Genomic DNA, 22,261 nt, shown 5'->3' with positions numbered 1-22,261 from the left:
CTCACTTGGCCAAAAAGGCACAAAAACAACACTGCAGTTGTAGAGACTTTCGGCTTGTCTCAATGAACAGTGATCGGGTTTTATGAAAAAAAAAAAAAACAGCTTATTTCTTTACATTCTCTTTTATTATGTTTCTATGCAATATAGGGCAATTTTTCTTTATTAAAACATGGAACACACATTTCGGGGGGACTGGAACAGATTACAGTGAACTCTCGCTTACTCGTGTTTTGGCATTCACATATTCACTTAATTTTTATCTTTTTAAGCTATCCTCTGCAATTCCCTGAAAATTTCATCGAGACGCTGGTTTTTGCAAAGACCAAAACAATTATTACTTTGGTGCTTGGTGTGGTTGTTAGGTTGAATTCATTGATGTGTATTTTCATCCATATTTGAGCTGTCCTTCTTTGTTGGCGGTCTTTGACAAAAGTCAAACTGAAAGTATGTTTCTGCTTCACTCTGGATGCAGCTACTAATTGCCCGTGTAGTCTATCTTCCCATTAACATTGGCTTGTATTCCCCAACCATTGCTAGTGTGTAAATGCCAAACGATGAGTTTAATGACTTACTACCGTTTGCGCTAGTGCCCATATTTGTTTGCCCAAACCGCTTTGTTCCGATCTCATGATGTCTTGTGATGTCATGTCAGTTTGTGCTAGCATGTTATATAGCTAGATAGGTTATATAGTGTTATATAGCTAGCTGCTAGTATGCTGGCTAATGCAATAGATGACCCTGATGTGAAGGTGGTTTGTTTGTGTAGAATAAATTAACACATTTAACAGCATGTAACATGGGTTCATGATTGTATACATGCTAGATGCATGGATTTGATGCTTTATGGTCCTCTCCATTTTAGGTGCTTTGCTGCCATCTTTGGCCAATACCAGCTGACTTTGGGCCAAAGGGAGACTTCACCCTGGACTGGTTGCCAGTAGAGAAAGACAACCTTTCACACTCACATTCCCACCGCCATTGAGTGGGAAGTGAACGCACACTGTGAACTACTACAGCATGTATAGTTTATTCCTGTTCGAAAGTCTGTCTGAAGTCTTAAATGTTTGGGTGTGTTAGCTTTTTGGCGAGAACAAAAAGCACAAGCAACTTTCTTCAGCTCTCGTGATGTCTTGTGACGTGTGTGTGTGTGTGTGTGTGTGTGTTTGTGTGTGTGTGTACAACAAGTCCTTAAAACTTTCCACCAGATGAAACTCCTACTGTAGCCACACAGACATGCACACAAAAAGCTTAGTTCACTGTTCATGCATCAGATCCCCAACACAATGGCAGAAAAGGCCTCAGTGGGGAAGTGTAATAACAATGGAGGTCATTCATACTTTAAGCGGGAGAGGGCAAAAAAAGTGTGTAAAAAGATTCAAAGTCAAAGAGTGGAGGCTCAGATGAAGGTCTTTAAACAGTAGACCTGTAAATGTGAGGAAGAAAAATGACGGTGCATGGAAGACGGTCTGGGGGGAGTAGAACACCTTCTTGACCGGTCTCGAAGATTTTTTTCTGTCAGCTAATAGTGACAGGAAATAGACATATCAATGCTCGAACTGTAAGCGTGTGGGATTCTACCTCATCCTTCATGGTTCTCCATTACTGATGTATAACTAAATATATAAAATAAATAAATGGGATGGGGTGTGACCATATTTCCGGTTTCATCTTTCATATTTCTTTCTCAGTGTGCTTGTTATATAGCAGATTACGACTTCCTTGTTCATAGACAATGATTTAAGATGACAGGAACATCCCATTTCTGATACTGGGGCAGCGGGAAGGTTCAATCGTGGCTCAAACAGCAGAAATCTGAGATTGTAATGGACATATTACCCACATTGTATTGCTAATGCCTTTAATCTTGTGTTCTCATGTTTTTATCATGTTTAATCATGTTCTCCCCGTGCCTGCGTGGGTTTTCTCCGGGCACTCCGGTTTCCTCCCACATCCCAAAAACATGCATGGTAGGTTGATTGACAACTCTAAATTGCCCGTAAGTGTGCATGTGTGTGCGAATGGTTGTTTGTTTGTATGTGCCCTGAGATTAGCTGGCAACCAGTTCAGGATGTACTCCGCCTCCTGCCCGATGATAGCTGGGATAGGCTCCAGCACTCCCGCGACCCTTGTGAGGATGAGCTGATCAGAAAATGGATGGATGGATGGATGGATGGATGGATGGATGGATGGTTACTTTGCAGTTTCATACACACACACACACACACACACACGTGTGTCTGTGTCAGTGCGTGTGTGTCCTTGCAGTGTGACAGACACATCCATGCTCATAGAAATCACACGGGTGCTCACCCCGACTCAAGCATGGTGACCTCACTTTGAACCGCAATTACTTGATCGTAATGAGAGCTGTTCTCCTCACATTAAAATGATATGCGGCATCAGTTCTCCTCTGCGCCGACGACACTGACGTCAGGCAGAAAGCGCCAGCTGACCGTGACCATGTACTACATTACAATTACATCAACATTAAAAGTAGCATGCAAGGTCCTTGAAGAGAATTATATAGAGCGGTGGCTCAAACATTTTACACCAAGTACCAGCTCAAAAATATTTAGCGCTCTAAGTTCCGCTATAATGACCAACATTCATTTGTTCACTGCCATCCACGTTTCTATTCGCCAACTCGAATCCAACCATTTACCGCCATGACGGTATATATTTGCCGAGTATGTCGTAGAAAGTGTGTGTCGCGATTGTGAGAAAAGATGATACAGTTCATGGAGTGAATGCCGGACGACATCTAAAAAAGCCACTGATGTTCAACTCCAGCAAAGGCAAAAAAATAATGTCGAAGTCACTGTTCTGCGTGACATGTTTCTTTTCTCCAAAAGGTTGTTTTCTCTGCTATTTGTTAGAAACCGGTGTTTTTGGTAAAACCAACCCATGCTCTACTGCTGATTACCAAAGAATGGAAAAAGCTAAAAACAAACACTTTTTTTCTGGTGAAGGATAGGTTCAGTGCTTTTATTGTCACAGAAAACAATATTCTGTGGGTCTTGAAAGATCAGTCAAAATGATCTAAAACGGCTAGCAATATGGGGAAGTCCACTTTGAAAGTGGCTGGCTGTGAATGAGTTAAAATGCAAACGTAATATACACAACTGAACTTTACATAAATGCATTGCACTGTATTTTGAGGTTTAAGCCACTGTAGCATTACTGTTTGAACATTTAATTCATTCAGTGAATGTTCGCATACCACTAGAGAAAGCACAAGCCCCACACTTTGAGATCACTAATATAGAGGAATACAATTAAACCAGCTGATTAGATGGCGTTTGCAAGGGCAACCAAACATCGCATGAAGGTTTAGCATCTGTCTGTGCCAGAACTGGTGAGAGTAGTCGTGGGTTAATGTTTTAGGGATTTTCGGGGTAAAGAAGTAGGCTGACACAGGCCCAGCTTTGTGCAAAATATAAGCTTTGGTAAACAACGACACCACAGGCACTCATTACAAGCGAGACGCTAAATATAGCGCCATCAGGAATAAACTGTGATGCTTTAGTGACACCCTGGCTGGAGAACACTATCACTGGGAGGATGCAAATTGGAAACTGGTGGAAGATGACAAAACCATGAGAAGATGAGCAAGACGTCTTGTTTATGTTAAAATGCTCAGGAACTGAAGTTTGGTGATTGTCAGGTTACCTCCTTTCTCCAAAGGACTTAAGGCAATATCAAACAATGTCATATAATACGGATTCAGTTCATTGCCGAATAGGTTACATCATCAGTTTTAAATATCTCGAGGGAAGTGCTTGCATCGTGTCTGCATTGAGGCACGCACGCACACACAAATGAGCCATGCCTTCCTACAAGCGTACTGTATTTTGGCTCATTAGCTGCCCTGTATAAAAACATAATTTGTTTTGTAGACCTGCAGCTGAGACCAGGAGCTACTTGAGTGCTTCGGGTCTATTAAGACCACAGACGATTGCATCTGTAATGTCACTTTGAGGTTATTTTGGTTGAACAGAACATTCCTGAATGTCTGTGTGTGCGTGGTAAAGTCCGTGTTCAATTCTACTAATGTGAACACTCTACTGTAGTTAGGAATGTTCATACAAAAGAAATAGAAGCGTAAAATAGTGAAAACTGGTTGTGCTGCAGTATAAGCAATCTAAAGTGAGACCTCATTAACTTCCTGGAAGAGCTGCAATCAGGAGTGCGTGGATGAGCTGCTGATAATGAATGGACGGTTGCATTTTTGGGCTGTATGGCTGTCTGCAGGAAATGTTCAAGTTTGCTTTGGTTGTACATAATTTTACAACAGTGGTTCACAAAACATGGATCCAGGGGTCCATGAGTGAACTAATTTGCACTAAATTACTATGCCACGTTATTTTTAAAAGTGCATACCTTCTGTACATATGGGGACCGGAGCACCAATAAAACACATAATACATAATAAAGCAATTACTCCTCCCTACCTTTGCTTTAGGCCAATTAAAAGCTCTGATATGATTTGGATGTATCATCACATAAATGTGACATCCCTGCATGAATGAAGCTTGTATTATTACAGGACTAAGGTCGTGTATTTATTTATTTATATATATATATTTTTTAAAGAATGGTAAAGACTAAAGGCATCTTTTCCAGAATAAAAAGCTTAATATTACACGAATAAATGTTTTTCAATTTATATATAACATATATAATATAAAAAAATATAAATATAAAATACACATTTATCTTGACATAATATGGCTTTATTTTTATGGACATGACATTTTTCTAAAAAAAAAAAAACATGTTTTAATTATAACTTTGTGATTAAGTGAAAGGTTTTTCAATTATAACTTCATTATAAAAAATTCTCCATTAATTTCTATGCCATTTAGGGGTAGGCTACATATGGTAATTTAAAAAATGTGTGTTAGATTTATGAAGGGGGCCTTGGAAACAGTGAAAGTAGCTTATCATTAGAAGAAAAAAAATAATAATTTTCATTAATTTAAAGAGCTGGATGAAGTGGCTGGGGAGAGGGAGGTTTGGGCGTCTCTGCTAAAGCTACTGCCCGTGGGAAGTTAAACAATCGATTATCAAATTAGTTGTCGAATAATTGTTGATTAATTGTTGCACCTCTAGTGCATAAAGTATATTTAGAATTTATACACAGTATTACGTACACATACAAACATAGATACAGTATATAAAGACTTACAAGTTTACGAGTTTAGTGCCCAAGCTCATAACTCAAATTACTTTTGTATCAAATCAATTTTCCCCATTGAAAATATTTGAAATGTCATTTATCCGTTGCAGCTCTCCAAAAAACACTTTTTTGTTACATATTTTTAATGAAGAAAACTAGGACAGTATTGTATAAATACATTTGTGTAATGACTGTACGTACTGTACCCTTCGCATGTTGGATGGGTGTCTATAAGGGGCGTGACCTAGTGAGTGATGTCAGGAGCTGGAGTCTGTTAGCCTGCATGTGAGCACCTGGGTGTGAGTTATGGCCTAGAGCAGGTCCTTGCGAGTGTTTTCATTTTGTATGTGTGTTTGACTGGTTTTGTTGTTCAATAAACAGCTGAAAGTGCATGCGTGACTGTGGCTCTCCTTGCCCACATGCAGCGGCATTTCAGTATCTTAATTGCTCCATTTTTTTGTCACCACACTTAAGATACGGCACACCTGAAGCTCGCTTGTACCTCAAATGTTGGCTTGCAACACAAAGCAAAAATAATAAAAAAATAACAAATAACAAATAAATAAATAAATAATAATAAAAAAAAAAATCAACCAAGTGAAACTCATCAGTCAAGGTACAACTGCATTGTCCAGTGTTCTGCCTTTTGACAAATCTATGCTAGTCAACACCTCTCTGCCTTGCTTCCAATTTCATCTCAGCTCCTCTTTTCATTCTTTACACTGTCCAAGGTGTGTTGCCAAACGATGGCACATTTGCTAAAAACCCTTTTTGTACGTGACATAAAAAAAAATGAATGTAGCTCCAAGGTGGATGCCAAAACATTTCACTAACATTTCACATATTTAGAATAGGAAGGTGTTATGCAAAACATTATTTTGACTGGAATGCTACGCATTGCAGATTCTGTGTCGAGTCATATTTTGTCTGCAGCGTTTACTGTCACACAGATAAATCCAGTTACAAGAGAAGAGCTGGTGGGAACACAAGCCAAGGCTGCGTTCTTTTTTTAAACATTGTTCTCCCCCTCCCCTTCTGTCTGTCTCTCCAGACCATCCTTGCCTTACTGGAAGTGTAGTGTGTTCTACTTCAATGACGAGAGGCAGTAAGCTGAAACGGGGGAGGGATGTTGAGACGGAGAGCAAAGGTGGCAAGAATGAAAAGAGAAAAGGTGGAGCGTGATGATGAGGACAAAAGGGGAAAGGAAAAAGCAGAGACAAGTGATGCAGAGACAAATGAGACACTGATCCTCAAATGTCCTTGACACAAATTCACTGTGGGCAGCGGCACATCTGACTTGATGATAACTTGACTGATACGGTTAGTTATTTTCGGATTCTAGCACTTTCAGAGCAATTGTCAAACTTTATATACGCCTATCACACTTCTGTTACAAAATTGCGTATGGAACAAGAAGAAGAAAAAAAAAAAAACCTGTAAATCATGTTTCTACTTTAAAGCGGATCTGCCTGCAGGAATTTATCATACAAAACCAAACAGTTGAGAGCAATTCAATATAAATCGATTACATTTAATTGATTTTCAAACTTTGAAAATACAGCATTAAAAATTTAAAAAATTTTTGTTTTTTTCAAAATTTCAAGCCTCCATGCGTATCATTCATATGTGCGAAGAGAAGACACACGCTTATGATGTTTGTATGCTTCATTGAGTCAATCATTGGTTATGGTTGTTGGTTAAGAGAAGGTTGACTGAACATGAAAAGCCAAACTCTAAAGTAGCAAAGAAATATTCATGTGAACCTTTTAACACCTAAGCCTCAAAATGTCTCCCTGGACTTTTTTGCTTATTTTGACTATGAAAGGGTCAGAAAATGAAACACACAAACAAGTTTTTTTTTAACATGACTACAAGCATGAGCTCTCGCACGTGCACAGGCAGCAGGTGAGCTCTTGGCACCAACCTGCAAGCGTCTGAGATAAACATCCTGCTGATCCTTCACTGGTTTAACCTGTCAGGTCACTCACACACACATCATAAAAACTCAAATGTCCATCTCTTGTCTCATATTGCCTGCCTGTTCCAATACTTTTGGAGTGGAGTGTACACACAAAGTATAATGGGTAAGATGAGCTCATTTAAATAACGTTCTTGTGAGGACCTGCCAACACAATAACAAGTGACATGTCAAGGATTGTGCCAGACGAAGAATTAAAGACAAGCGCACGCACGCACGCTGCAAAAACTGGGCTTAAAAAAAAGAAAGAAAAAAAAAATCAATGAAGAAAGTTATAAAATGAGGAATATACAATTATTTTTGTGACCACACTTGTGACTCAAATCACCTTTTACCGGTGGAAATGCAATTATCCGTGCCAAAAACCCCCCGCACCCACCCAAATGCAACAGAAATAGTTTTTTTTTTTTAAACATGTTTTTTCTTAAGAAAAATTGCACTCAACAGTATCGCAAAAAATCTAGTACTAACATTTGCTTGCTACAAAAAAAGTAACCACAGAAAATGCGAGCACAAAACAAGACTGTTCCTAATGTATCGTCCTTCCTTGTTCTTGTTCCTCAAAAACTCCCAACGATGTTGTAAAACTAGTGTATTTATATTACCTACACCTATAGAGTAATGGTATTGCTTATTTTAAGCTAAACTCACTCATAACCGGTAATAAAATGTCAATAATGAGTCACTTAAGATTTTTAAGGGGGGGAAAAAATGCTCTTCAACAAAAACTGCCGGTAGGAAGAAAATCATGACAGGAAAAAAGAACAAGCATATTTTTCCTTAATTTGAAATATTTAATCATGCTTAGATTTTAGTTTTTGTGGCTTGCGCACACACAAACACATGTGTACGATGAGAGGAAAGCAGTGTGAGGTAAACTCAGTTGATGGGGAGGTGAAAGAAGTGCCACTGGACTCAAAATGGTAACAGTCCACCAAGTGGTTTCTAAATTAAAAATCAGATGACCATCGTAGAATAAGAACCACATTGTTTCAAAGACGGCATGAGAACATGAAGGTTTTTCTTTCTTGCCTCAATTTTCACATACAGCCTGAAGACAAAAAGTTTCTGCGCGCCATCAGAAATCTCCATGTGATGTAAATTGTCCTGATCCACAAAAGTAAAAATCATCAAGTGATTCCAACAATGTAGCAAATGCTAAATGCTAAAAAGTGACACTCAAGCGTTTGGAAATAAATTAACTAAAACAAATGATAGCAGATCAATGTTCAAAACTCTGCGAGAGCTGCTCCCCCAATGCATCTCTCCGCTCACACAGAGGACACTGTGCCCATTTAATGCTGTGAATATGAGACCATCAGCGCTGCCGATGTAGCGTGCAGGCTTGAAAAGCACACAAGCCGATGAAAGAAGAGCGATTGTGTTTACTGCGTGCTGGCTGTGACCACGTCACTGGCCGGCCGACCCACAAAAAGGACAAAGTTGTGTTGTAAACTGTCACGCCGCACGTGCAAACATGCTGCGAGAGTGCAGAGTAGCTATAATCCACCAGGCTCACAGATTAAGGCCACAGACGGGCCCAACGTGAGTGCTGAGAGTGACCATTCACACAAACAGATGAAGAGGTTAGGGAAAAAAAAAGCTTAACTAATGCAGGAGCCAGCTGAGTAAGCACATTTAAGATCATTTACAAAATTTCCAATTTTAATAATTGTACTGTATTTTTTATGAAGATTCAGTGTGTGATGAAAGTTGAATGCATATAAAACCTACATACAAAACGCTCTGATTGTAATTTCAGTGTTGATGTACAAATCACCAAAAAGACGACGTAATAAACTAATTTATGATTTTCCTTCAATGATTGTTTAATGGATAAGCAATTATACTTCTATTCATATTAACCAAGTTGTGCAAACAGCGGCTAAAAGACAAACAAATTTAAAAAACTTACAATTTTTTAATCAACATATTTATACAGTACTAATGATATCTAGAGGGTCCCCGCAATTTGCAAGATATATGACTGACCCCAACTGTGAACAGCGAAAATCCACAAATAGTGGATGCTCCATATGAATGCCATGAAAAAAGATAAAAATGTGAAGAAGCAGGGGACTGCGTATAAAGATGCAAATAAGTGGGGGATCCAGTAAAAAAAAAAAAATGCAAACAAGTGGGGGATTGGGTAAAAGAAACACAAACACGAAAAGTCTTTCTGCAAATAGCCCCTCCTCCTCCACCAAAAAAAAAAAAAAAATCAATAATAAACATGGATAGGTGAATGTCTCACCACAAATATGCAGGGATTCACTGTATCCGTTTTAAATGGGGCTCTTTGCTTGGTTTGTAGCTACAGTAGCATGTAGCAAACCCCACAAATACTGAAAAGCCATCGACGCACCCCCACACACAAAAGGGTTACTAATCTCACAAAATGGCGTTAAAAGACTACGTTTGTCTTAATGAAGTGCCTCAACTCACTTCGAACTGTTTCCTGCGCACCAGATGGAACACAAAAACTGAATTGTTGAGTTTTTCAGTGAATAAAAGAGAATGGGATTTTTAAAAAAAATAATCCACAAATGGGCAAATTCAGAAATGCTGAACTGCAAATATGTAAAGTTAACTGTATTACATTTCAGTTGCGACCATTACCATTCTTCACAGACTGAGAATAAGCACGAGAGACAACATGTTAGAAACACTAGGGTGCTTATCTATTTATATTTCAGTATAACATTTTAAAATGATTATTTTCTTTATTTATTGACTGGGAGAAATCACGTGGTTCTTCTGCCTAAAGGTGAGGCGTGTGGTATCCATTTCGGCCTTCGGTTAAGTTACCAAATATGGTTCTCGCCCTATTAATGGCTACCTGCCGTTAATAATTAAATATTCTTGGATCTTAAATAACCCCCTCACAATGCATCAGAGACCTTCCTAATTGCCAATAAAAATGCAATGTTTAACTTAGATCACCAATTGTAGAAGCTTGAAGAAACTCAATAGCGGAAATGATGAGAGTGAGGAGTCAAGTACATTGAGTAAAAGGGATCTCAGCTCAGACATTTCATTGCAGGTAAGCTATCATATGATGCTGCGTTGAGGGAGGAAACCTTCAGTAATTGTCTGCAGAATACACAAACAAGAGGAAGCCACAAAGTACCAGGGGGTAATGTTGAACCCTAACAACCAGGAGCTGTAATTAGCAGCAGCTCAGTTCCGCTGTCATGGTAACAACAGACAATATATGGGGTAACAGAAATTCCCTGGGTTGAATATATAAAATCAGAATAACATGAACATAAATGGATTTCAATCTATTAGCATCTCACCATATCTCTATGCTTGCTGTTGAAAAACAAGATGATTGATAGAAGGCAAAGATTTCAGCTGTCACATGCATTCTTGATTCAGAAGGTTTATGTGCGTGAAAAAAGTATGTACATGTACGGCAAAGTTCACAAGATAACAGGTTTAATGTGAGGTGAGCAAATATAGCAGATACAAGTAATTCAAAGCTAAAATTAATGCTACGTTCACAATGTTACCTATGGGTACGGCAGTCTCGTTTTCCACCAAATGTTATTTTTGAATTTTTTTTCTCCGTACTCAAGTCTTGCCGAGTTTTCTCATGGTCTACCACGGTATCTGCGACGGGCTGTTGGGGGAAAGGGCTGCTGAGCTCTGGTCTCTTACATTTGTCACGTTTAGTCAAGGCTGAACAAACATGGACGCTGGGCTGCTTTGGAGCACAGTTGCTGCCCCGGCAGAGTCGAATGAATCTCGTGCCTGGCCTGGCTCCAGAGTCGGCATCAGCACATGGGAACACATGCATACTGACGCTCTGTAAATCTTTGATAATATTAGTTTTCTAATTAATGAATCCCTTGTAGCGAAGCATGCTAAAGACGCCATTATCGACATACACACTGCACGGTACGCTCGCCCATTATTATCAAGTATGCTACGGTGGGGATTGTAGGTAAATTAAACACATGGCTTAGCTTTATTCAGAAGAGTGGTAGTTGGGAAGTGTGATATGTTGGCAAATATACAGCTCCTTTCTAAAAAAAACTTTGAATATTATGGAAAAGTTTATTTATTTCCATAATTCCATTCAAAAAGTTAAACTTTCATAGATTATAGATTCAGGGCCCACAATTTAAACAATTTCAAGTATTCCTTTGTTTATTGTTGCATAATTTGGGCTTCCGTCTGATAAAATCCACGAAATCAAAAAATTTGAATACTGTGAAGAAATCACCATTTACTTCTCAGTTTTTGTAGAAAAAAGAAAACGTCTGCTGTCTTCCCCATATTGAACCCAACTGAGACAATTGAACCAAACTGAAGCAATTTAATGACACCTGGGGAAACCTGTGCAGGTGATTGAGATTAGTAGATGCTTAGTGTGTGAAACTCAGTTTAAACATTTATGGCCTGCAAAATTTGGGCTGATTTCTTCACAGTATTCTAATTTTTTGAATTCCTGATTTTGTGGGTTTTATGAACCGGAAGCCCAAATTATGTAAAAATAAACAAATACTTTAAATTGTGTGCCCTGAATCTATAATCTATGAAAGTTTAACTTTTTGATGGAATTATGGAAATAAATAAACTTTTCCATGATATTCTATTTCTTTGGAAAGCGTCTGTATATGCTTCCGTCCCACTACGGACTACCTCCGAGTTGTGTTATGCCCTATTGCCTACTGTCAGGTATTGCTATGTTCACCTAGTTTTACTACGACCGACTAGGTTTGTCATCTGCACTGTGATTGTTGTCGTCAGGCCAGTCATGTTAGCACATCCCGTCACTCAACCTTGTTTCAGGACCGTCCCGCTTTGGTCAAGGTGGCTTGTAACAGGGCTGCCATGGTCCCGTTGAGAACACAGTGTAAACCTAGCTTTAATGCCTCTCTTTGTACCAAAAAATGGGCTAGGGGGAAAAAAAGAGAAAATGGGGCAGCAAGAAAGATCAGTGAAGGTGCAGCAGGAGGAGAAAAAAACTTAAGTATGAACAAAGGGGAAACCCTTTTTCTCCAAAAAGTTTGAAATGGAAGACTGATGTCAGACAAGAGATGGTGGAGAAGGTGGAGCTTAATTCTGTGCCTGGAGAAAGGGTATCAAGGAGTAAGACATATACTGTAGCCTCTGCATATAGAAAGGAGGACAGCCAAAGCTCAAACTTATCTCCTTCCGAAAAATGCCACAGGGCACAAAAAGTGGAGTTTCTATGACGCATGTAATAAACAATGACATATAGAACCTTTCATCCATGCCCGTAAATCCTTGAAATCTCATTTTATGTGATCAAATGATGCTGTGACGTTTAGGAGAATATTATAAACAAATACTGTATCACAAAACAAAAACACTGAAAAGGTGGATTTAAGCCATCAGCTTTAAGATAGAACCCATGGGAGCCTATTGTGTGCTTTTACAGGTTTTATAATTATCATTACAAACATGAAAAGGAAACCACTTGCTGTGTTTTTGCCAAGATACGAGCAAACAAAATAGAGAAATCATTGACAAATAATGTGATCCCAAACTATCCATAAAAGATGGAAAAACTGGCAATGAAATTAATTCTTTCAGTATTGTACTGCTGTGACTCACTGCAGAGTTGTCACGACTTACACAAACATCGAGGCACAAACTGTGAAAGAATTACCTCAGGTTCCTGTTCTCAATCACGCTTATTTGAACAACCATGCTGGATTCTGTCAATCATGATAACGGAAACGCTTTTTCATTTTATAATCAAGAACTATGAAAAAACACGTCAACTCATAATAATGGTGTCAAGTTCCTTTTATAAACACTTCAAATACGATGCATGGATCAGCAGGCATACTAAGTGAAATCAATTTCATCTCACTACTTTCACATTTAAGGGTGCCCACGTAGGTGTGTCGTATGCAGCCTTTCATAGCAAGAAACCCGCAACTGATTGCCGGAAAATTTGATCGCGTGGTCCTAATTATGTACAGAACATATCTAAGAAGCTCATTGACTTTGTTGTCAAAGGCTCATTAGATGTTAACAAAAAAGCCAGTTGATACCAAACACTCAAGATGTCATCTTCCTTTTTGTTCTTCTTTTACTGGGTAAAGAACGAGACAGTGACACTGATGAACCTGCACCTATGTCATTACTCCTGAAAAAATTGTCAATTTGCTTTAGGGAATTGCAGTCGCTCCCCAGACATGTCAAAAGCGGTTAATCCTCCATTCGGGCACACAGTCATGATGCCGAGCAGCAAGGTAGGTCGAGTTCAAAACAGCGAGGATAGAAAAGTCGTCTCGCACTAACTTGTTCTAGCCATAACTTCATAATTCTAAGTAATGGCAAGGTCTTTGTGACATACATATTTGACTATTTTATGATCATTTAATCAAAAGAAGTGAACGCAAAATGATCCCGTTTTGATATGAATAAGGATGTCAATCAAAATGGAGTTTTTTATTTTTATTATCTAGGTAAAAGCTGAATTTGGGGGAATACATTTAAACTCATTGATTGTACACGTGTACTTAATGAAGTGGAATGTAAGAGTACAAACATATTCATTACATCATTAATAACATTGCAATTAATCAACCATAACTATGAGTAGATTGCTCCTGCAGACGACAACTGTTGTTAAGGAAAAGCATTTTTAAAATGTTTAATCTAAAATGGGTTGCAGATTTGGGTCGTAAATTAACTTGATACGTGATTGCCCTACTTAAATTAGGAAACATTAGATTACGGCGGCACGGTGACCGACTGGTTAGCACATCTGCCTCACAGTTCTGAGGACCAGGGTTCAAATCCCGGCCCCGCCTGTGTGGAGTTTGCATGTTCTCCGTGTGCCTGCGTGGGTTTTCTCCGGGCACTCCGGTGTCCTCCCACATCCCCAAAACATGCATGGTAGGTTAATTGAAGACTCTAAATTGCCCTTAGGTGTGAATGTGCGCGCGAATGGTTGTTTGTTTATATGTGGCTGCGATTGGCTGGCGACTGATTCAGGGTGTACCCTGTCTCTCGCCCGAAGATAGCTGGGATATGCTCGAGCACCCCCACGACCCTTGTGAGGATAAAGCTGTACTGAAAATGGATGGATGGATAGATTAGATTACCATTTCTGACATTCATGATTTAGCTTTCAAAGGACTGTGAAATATTTCAAATACAAACTTTCACACTCAAGTGACTGTTGAAACCTCAGGACAAGATGAAGCTGAGGCTGATCATTAGCCAACATAGTAACACAAACATACATTATGTGTGTTGTTGTTGTTTAATGACACTGCATTTAAAACAGTCACATGATGTTTTGGGCTGATTCCCATTTTATTATGTAATGTCGGACTGTCCACTTCTCAAGCGACAAACATACAGGGAATATTTGTAGTTTGTAAGAAGAAGCGTCCTTCTTAATTAATGAGTCTGCTGGTGGTGATTGTCATCTGTTTCTATGAGAAGACTGACTGACCCACCAGAGTTCTCATTCTAAGATGAGAAATTGGTTTGTTTTGGTTCCACAACAAGGCAAAAACGCCAGTTCTCCATTTTACGCCTTGTCACTTTGTGCCACTTTTGGGTTACCTAGCAACACACGATTACCTTCATACACATACATAGCCAGATGACATAAAGCGTCTTACCCTTTATCATGTAAAACTTTTCTCAGGGGGAAATCTTGCACTTTGCATATCCTCAACTTGTTGGTTTACGATGTGTGCTTCATTCATGCACATAACACACACTTTGTCACAATTCATTCTCCTTAAAAGGTGCAGCACCATGAAATTGAACATAAAACCTGAGCACGCAGGGAGGGACGGAGGACAAAGGGTTTGATTCTTGTAAGAACATCATCAGAACCACAAATCTCTGACATTTCGTTTAACTTTGTACATTAGTTAGAGGACAGTACCAGGAGCACGGGGTCTGGCTGGTGTGCCGCAGTGCCGGCCAACTAGCAGCCAGGTATTGTTCCCGCCTGGGCCAGAGGCGAGCCAGGAATTAAAAAAGGCAAACGTGAATTAGATAAGAGAGTAGATGAAATGATGGATAACTGGAGGCCGGATGAAAGATGAGGAGACAAGCACAGTGTTACTTTGAAGCATGAGACAGCTGTTCTAACAGGAAAGCACACACATATACACACACACATATATATATATATATATATATATACACACACACACACACACACACACACACACACGTATTATGATTCAGTTACTGGTTTGGTCCGTAACATGTCAGAAAAGAGGCACAAATGCATTTATTTATTTAAGCTTTATTTATCCAGGCAAGGCAACGTTGACCATTCTTTTCTAACGTAAAAGTAGATGTTTGCAAATGTCTTATTTTGATTAAGCACAAAGATAATCAGTCTGCTTTCATGGAGGACTACAGAAATCAAAGCATATTTACTGTTGAGAGGCTACATTTCCAAGGATTTGGACAGTACAGTAACTACGTCTCTAAACGATTAATCGATTACCAATGGTTGTTTTTTTTTTTTATTAAACAATTAATTGTTGCTTCTCTACAATGAGCACTCTCACGCAGAAGCTACTGTCAGCCACAGCTCACACCCACACTCAGACCGCACCAGGCCCCACCTCTTAAAGGCACATGCATGTACACAGACACTACAATACTTAGTATGTTCTATACATTTTATGATTCCAATTAGTTTTGTTGTCTTTTAATACATTTACTATGTGTTTATTACTTACGAAGTGTATGTAAATATGTTTAATTGTGTCTTAATAGGTTTAAATGTGTTTAAAGCATGTAGGAAAGGGGGGAAATTTTTTTTCACATGGTCTTCATACAGTATAGCACAGATTTTCACCAACTGCGGGTGAGTCTGGACCATATCCCCCACAAAAAACGGGTTCACTGTAATGTGATCCAAGACAAGAGTTGTGTGTGTATATATATATATATATATATATATATATATATATATGTTTTATTTATTTTTTTTTTTTTAGAATTACTGTCTATTGTCAGAGAGGCAGAAGACACTGAGGCAAACGTCTGACTGATGTCATCACATCATTCTCACTTGATGTGCAAACAGGAAATGTCCCCATAGAAACGGCACAGCTTTTACTCAACCCCCCGCCCCCAACTGCAGATATGATCCACTTTTGAGATTATTTCTCTTCTTGCGTTGCAAGAGGTTAGAACTGAGAAATGCAGAAGAATAGGAATCGCTCCAGACAATGGCTGATGTAATTGATGGCCTTATTGCATTTGAATCAGTTCACCGTGGGTGGCGGCATAAGAACACGAAGTCGGATTAAATCAATATCACACTTGTAATTGAAATGAGGTGAATAAATTTGGTCTTCAGTCAGCGTGAAGGTGGGAGACCTTTAAATAGAACGCAATCCATGAGAGGACACAAAGGACAGTGAGAATACATCGGGAATGCCGGGGGGCCAAATTGAAAAGTTGATTGGAAGCTTGTGTAAAACCTCCTGAAAAAAGAAAGAGGCAGATGAAGACATGAAGACCATCACTTTGTAGTTAGACTGATAAGATCACCAGTGTTAATCACAAATTATGCTCACTGCTGCTGAAAAACAATATCTTGCTGAGCCTCCTCATCACAAAAAGCTAATAAGTTGTATTGTGTTCCCTCATTATATCACTGTTCATTGTTCGCACACCCGCTAAATCGACAACTTCGAAGCGATTGTTTTTTATGGGTTTTTACAGTTTACAGGCAAGTCAGAATTTCGAGACGGCCCCTTTAGTGTAGTACCAAGTTGTGCCTCAACACTCGGGCAGCACTGAGCTCTACTGGAAGAGATGCAGCGTAAATACAAGTGAGAGGAAAAGCAGAGCAGGTCCCCAAATAAAACTACAGAGCGGAAAAAATATATGCCTGTGAGAATTGCTGTTTGTATGTGTTGCTGCTCCATGTTTGTTAAAGTCACTTGATAAATATAACGCTCAAGGTTTATAATTAAGTAACATCTATGCTCATTTCTGCTAACCGTTCTATGATGTTTCGCATTATATGTTAGCATTAAAATGTCAGACTTTTGTTAGATTATGTGGGTTGATTGAACATGTTGGTACTTAAATATACAATGTTTAATTATCTTCTGTTTTAATGTCACTTTCACAGTAAACTCCAACTAGGAGTGAGAACTGTGAGCAAGATTGAGAGCAGGTGCTTTAGGAATTATTTAAAAAGTGTGTTTCAATAAGTGTAAATGTGGTTAAAGCATGCGTAAGTGGTATTAAATGTGGTTAAAGCGTGCGGAAGGAGTATAATTTATTTTTCTAAATAGTTTAGACGGTCTATCTATATCGCGGGTTTTCACCTATTGCGGGTGGAACGTATCCCCAGCGATAAACAGCGGTTTACTATAGTTCATAATAATTACAGTACAAGATTCAATTGAGTTTACACCGGCGCAGTTTGATCACAAGAGACTACTTCGCCTACGTCCACGTCCTCCAGTCTGATCTGTGGCTGTGTTAAACATCAGATTTATGGATTTGTGAAAAGCAACTGCTGAGCAGTGCAAACTGATTTCAGCCCCTTTGAGCATTTGTTGGCTCGAATACGTTGCCGTCCAAATCACATGGCATAGCAGCATGTTGGTGATGAAGTAAAGTAGCTGCTAAGCAATAAAATGCCATCAAACTTGTTGCTTTTTATGTTTCATATTTAATTTGTATTTAATTTATTTTATTTATTATAATACCTTAAGGAGAGCTAATGTCGCTCCAAAACGTTCTCATCCCTAGGTGGGCTCGAACCACTAAGCTTTCGGTCAACAGACGAATATGTTAACCGATTCCAGATTATTGCAGTAACTACCGTATTTTCACGACCATAATGCGCACCGTATTAAAAGGCGCAGTCTCAGTTACAGTCTATTTCTATTTCTGCATTTAACACATACATAAGGCGCAGCGTATTATTGGACGCAGGCATGGTAAAATACACGCTATCTTAAAACATACGGTAGCATGCATGCACACTAGAACAATGTTTTTTAAAAGGCAATGGGAGCAAAAGTGAGTTCGGTTGTACTTTGTTGAAGTATTTGACAATGTACTCACGTTATTTTTTGATCAATCCTCATCCACAAATCCATCAAAGTCCTCATCCGATAACTGATAGCGTGTCTCTTCGCCAAACCGATGATGTTTTGCACAATGCACATACCGGCGCTGTATACCTACTGGGGGCGTGCCTTTAGCGTCCTCTGTCATACACACCCTTCCCCCTTTAACGTCCGCATGCTGTCCTCAGTCACGTCCGCTTTTCCTCTATGTAAACAGCGTGACGGCAGGAAATACTACCAGTCAGTCAAGCGGAGCGCTCATCGAAGTCTAAGCAACAACATTTACTGATTTTGGAACTCGGTGCACACATAAGGCGCGCCGCATTATAAGGCGCCCCGTACATTTTGGAGAAAATGTAAGACTTTTAAGTGTCCCTTATGGTCGCGAAAATGCGGTACATGGAAATGAGCTCAACACAGTCTGCCTGACTTGACTCCTATAAATGACAGAAATAAAGTCCCCCCCCCCCCCCCCCCCCCCCACCCAACTTATAATATGTCACACACGCCTACACTGGTTAGAACTGACAGAAAGCAGAATAAAACACTCTTGAGAATTCACAGTGGTTACATTAATGCTCAGTCGATCGTCTTTTGTTTTCTTTTAACAACTGTCAATAGACTAAATATGACACATTTTACATTGGACTTAGATAAACATCCACCCTCAGTTATTTGTACCAGGCCTGTTTGTTCTCACTTTAATTTAGCAGGACTTAATAAGAAATGTAACAAGGGTTGGGCATTTAAATGTCCTTAATCGACCATGAGGGAAAATTTATATTTAATCAATGTTAAAAATTATATTAATGGGATGGGGCTCTCTGAATATTCTGATCTCTGTTTCAGTGGCTGTGTTTTACATTTATGGCCAAGAAGGATTTTTTATACATACATTGGTACCTTTACTTAAGAGTCACCCGACTTACAGGTTTTGAGATACGAGATACTTGAAAGCATACATTTGAGATACGAGCACTAGATTGTGGTAGTGAACTCAACTCACAACGAACAGCAGTTTGGCAGTAAACAATTATTCTTCTAGCTGTTTATTAGGAGAATTACATTGTGTATTTAAAAAAAACACATAATTTTGCCTTAAATTCCGCTAGCTTAATGATAATATACAATGTAAAATGACAGACGGGCTAATAGTGAGCATTCATGTGGCAGCGGGGTTATAACAATGTAAGCAACATAGATTTTAACAAAAGCGGCTAAACAACACGTAGACAAATAATTTTAGAACTTCTCCAGGCATATATTCTCTCCTCTGCAAAAAATAACTTATATTACTGCATCTTACTGAGTAACTCAGTTGTGAAACTCTTCTTCGTTTGTGCCTGTATGACTAATATACTGCCCCCTGGTGGCCAAAGGGCTCACACTGGAAGGAACACAAGGGTTGGAACATGTACAATAATTTCAATGGGGAAAGATGATTTGAGATAAGTGTTTTAAGTTACTAGCAAGGTCACGAAATGAATTAAACACGTAAATAAAGGCACTACTGTATATTTAAAATAATTATGAGTTTACTACAGTGTTAACAGAGGGCACTGATATATGGTGTCATGGCCGAGAAGGTTTTCATCTAAATATTTACTGTATGACTTTACTGCTGTATTAGAATAGGCTAGTAATAAGACTACATCATGTTCCAACCTGGATACAAATTCAGGTTACATCACCACCTTAACAATGGAGGTAAACTGAGGACCCCTGTTACTATCAATGGAAAATGCTTTTGTATTTTGTTCAGAGGTCACAAATGACATAGCGAAGTGACTGGCTAGTGTGTTGCAGTTGTTGTACAACTTCCTAAAGTGCCGCCCCTGCTAAGCCTTTATGGAACATACACGTGCATTTAGGAGTCCATGCTCTTTCCTCACAAACAGAAGCTCATGAGGCTTCATCCTTTGACTGATCACTAATTTCCTTCCAACCCGTCTAACCTCAATCTCCAACAACAATGGAGACACTGAATGGACGTCACACATTTAGTGATACCGCCACCAACATTTCCAGTTTTACAGTCCAACATTCAGGGAACTAATATCCACCACTAGACAGTTGGTGACTAAGCTAGAAGGGTCTGGCATGATTTGGCTGTGTGCTGGCGACAGATTGTAGGAAAGCAAACTGAAAAATGTGGCGTGGAGTGTTTCAATAGTGTGTGGAAACAAGTACACGTCCCATGCAAACAGAACAATGCCCTGAACTCTGCTGTTGCAAATAAACATGAATAATTGTCTACATGTTTAATACGGTGTTTCTACAAACCTTTTTGAGTGAAATGTGGACATACTCCAGCTTCCTGCCACAGTACAAAAAACAAGTTAGATTGATAACAGACTCTGAGTGTGTCTTTCTTTATTGCCCTTTTCAGACTGCCAGCCACAAATTAGATTTTTTTCTATATCCTGCTTGAGTTTATGAAGTCAGATCAGCAAAAATTCCCCCGCCTTTGGCCCAAAAGTCAGCTGGGATAGTCTCCGGTTGACTGCCATTCTAATGAGGCATAGAAATGGATGGCTGGATGATTGAAACAGTGCTCACTAGCTGTTCTTGTGAAAAAAAAGAGAACTGTTTGTCACTGACACTTTCGTCCTCCTGCACATTTAGACAAAGGTTTTTCTTTTCTTTTTCTTTATAAAAACATAAAACCGTGCCATTTGAGAATCAAACTTGAAAATGTGCCTCAAAGTGTATGCTTTTTTTCTTCTTTTTTTTTTAACCCAACCTAGACACTGAAAAGTGTCGCTAATGAAAGCTTACTCATACTCGTAAAAATGTTCTCATACAACAACACCGATACCACTTCACAAGTGTAACATATACTGTACCTTCCAAGTAGGAGCAATCTCAGCTGTGTCGAAATACTTCAAGGTAGGGGTGTCAAATGTACAGCCTACGGGCCAGACCCGATCTAGCCGTGTAGATGATTTTTCCAAAGTATAAAATTGAGAGAACACATTACTAAAATGTTTCAATAAACTTGTTGCTAATTTTGTCCACTGGAATTCACATTCATGTAGCATTTTATTTCTGTAAAAAATGAATACATACTGTAGAAATTAACTGATTAATACAAAATCTCACTAAACAGCTTCAGTTCAAAAGAGGTTGGTTTGGTGGAACTATTATTATTTATGCCCTGTCACAACTTATATGTATTTTTATGTATGTCAAAAAACATACATAAAATTTCATTTTGATTCCAGTTCCAAACGATTCTCGATTCCGATTCTTTTAGGGTCTGGGTCAAAAACATTTGCATGGTTTAAATAAAGGTTGTCCAAATTATGAACATCCATTTTCTTAGCAGCCGGCAGCATAAAGTAAAATGAACATTTGACTCTGCATTCTTCATAACCAGTATAAATAGCAAACCTATGAACTAAAAGGCATCGTGTGTGGAACTAACCCAATTCATAATATTCATTATTGTTTCAGCTAAAAGTTAAATACTGCATTGTTTAAATAGTTATTTGCGACTGTTTTATCACATCAAATGGTTTATATGTGTATGTATGTGTAGTTTTAACTTGACTGCCTGTTTTAACCATGTAGCATCTATTTTGAAAGGTACGCACCGGAATGCAGTATTTTGGCACGAAAAGTAACTTCACACGACAGCGGTGAATTTTGACAATTCAAGTAATGGAACCAAATGCTATAAAACGTTGATTCCTTTACCTACCTTTGGGAATTTTGTCACAATTCATTCTGATGTAAAGTTGCTAGTTTGACCTTTTTGGTGAAGTTTTAGCTCAATGTTAAGCTTGTAATGTGACTATTTCTACTTTTTCCCCCCCAGTAATTGATTTTATTTTTGTGTCTGTCATCAGCTCTTACGTTGGTTTGAAGACTAAAATAAACACTAAAAAAACATCAGTGCAAGTGTGCAACGTAGCGTTTAACTTGTTAGCTGCTTCAATGTTGGCATAGACGTATTTTATTCTTTCACTCACCCACTTGACTTCTCTGAAGTTCCACGCGGAGTAGGCTGAGGGTCGGAACGGGAGGAAACAC

General features: G+C 38.9%; 1 protein-coding gene across 3 annotated transcripts in view; it reads right to left on the bottom strand.

Annotated features, from left to right (window-relative positions):
- Positions 1–22,261, bottom strand: part of spsb4a (splA/ryanodine receptor domain and SOCS box containing 4a) — an 85,017-nt gene that overhangs the window by 3,919 nt on the left and 58,837 nt on the right. The gene's annotated exons all lie outside the window — the stretch shown is intronic.

This window comes from Phycodurus eques, chromosome 13, assembly GCF_024500275.1.
Source record: "Phycodurus eques isolate BA_2022a chromosome 13, UOR_Pequ_1.1, whole genome shotgun sequence".
NCBI lineage: Eukaryota > Metazoa > Chordata > Actinopteri > Syngnathiformes > Syngnathidae > Phycodurus > Phycodurus eques.
The sequence above is the reverse complement of the archived record's forward strand: the minus strand, read 5'-3'. Positions and strand labels throughout refer to the sequence as shown.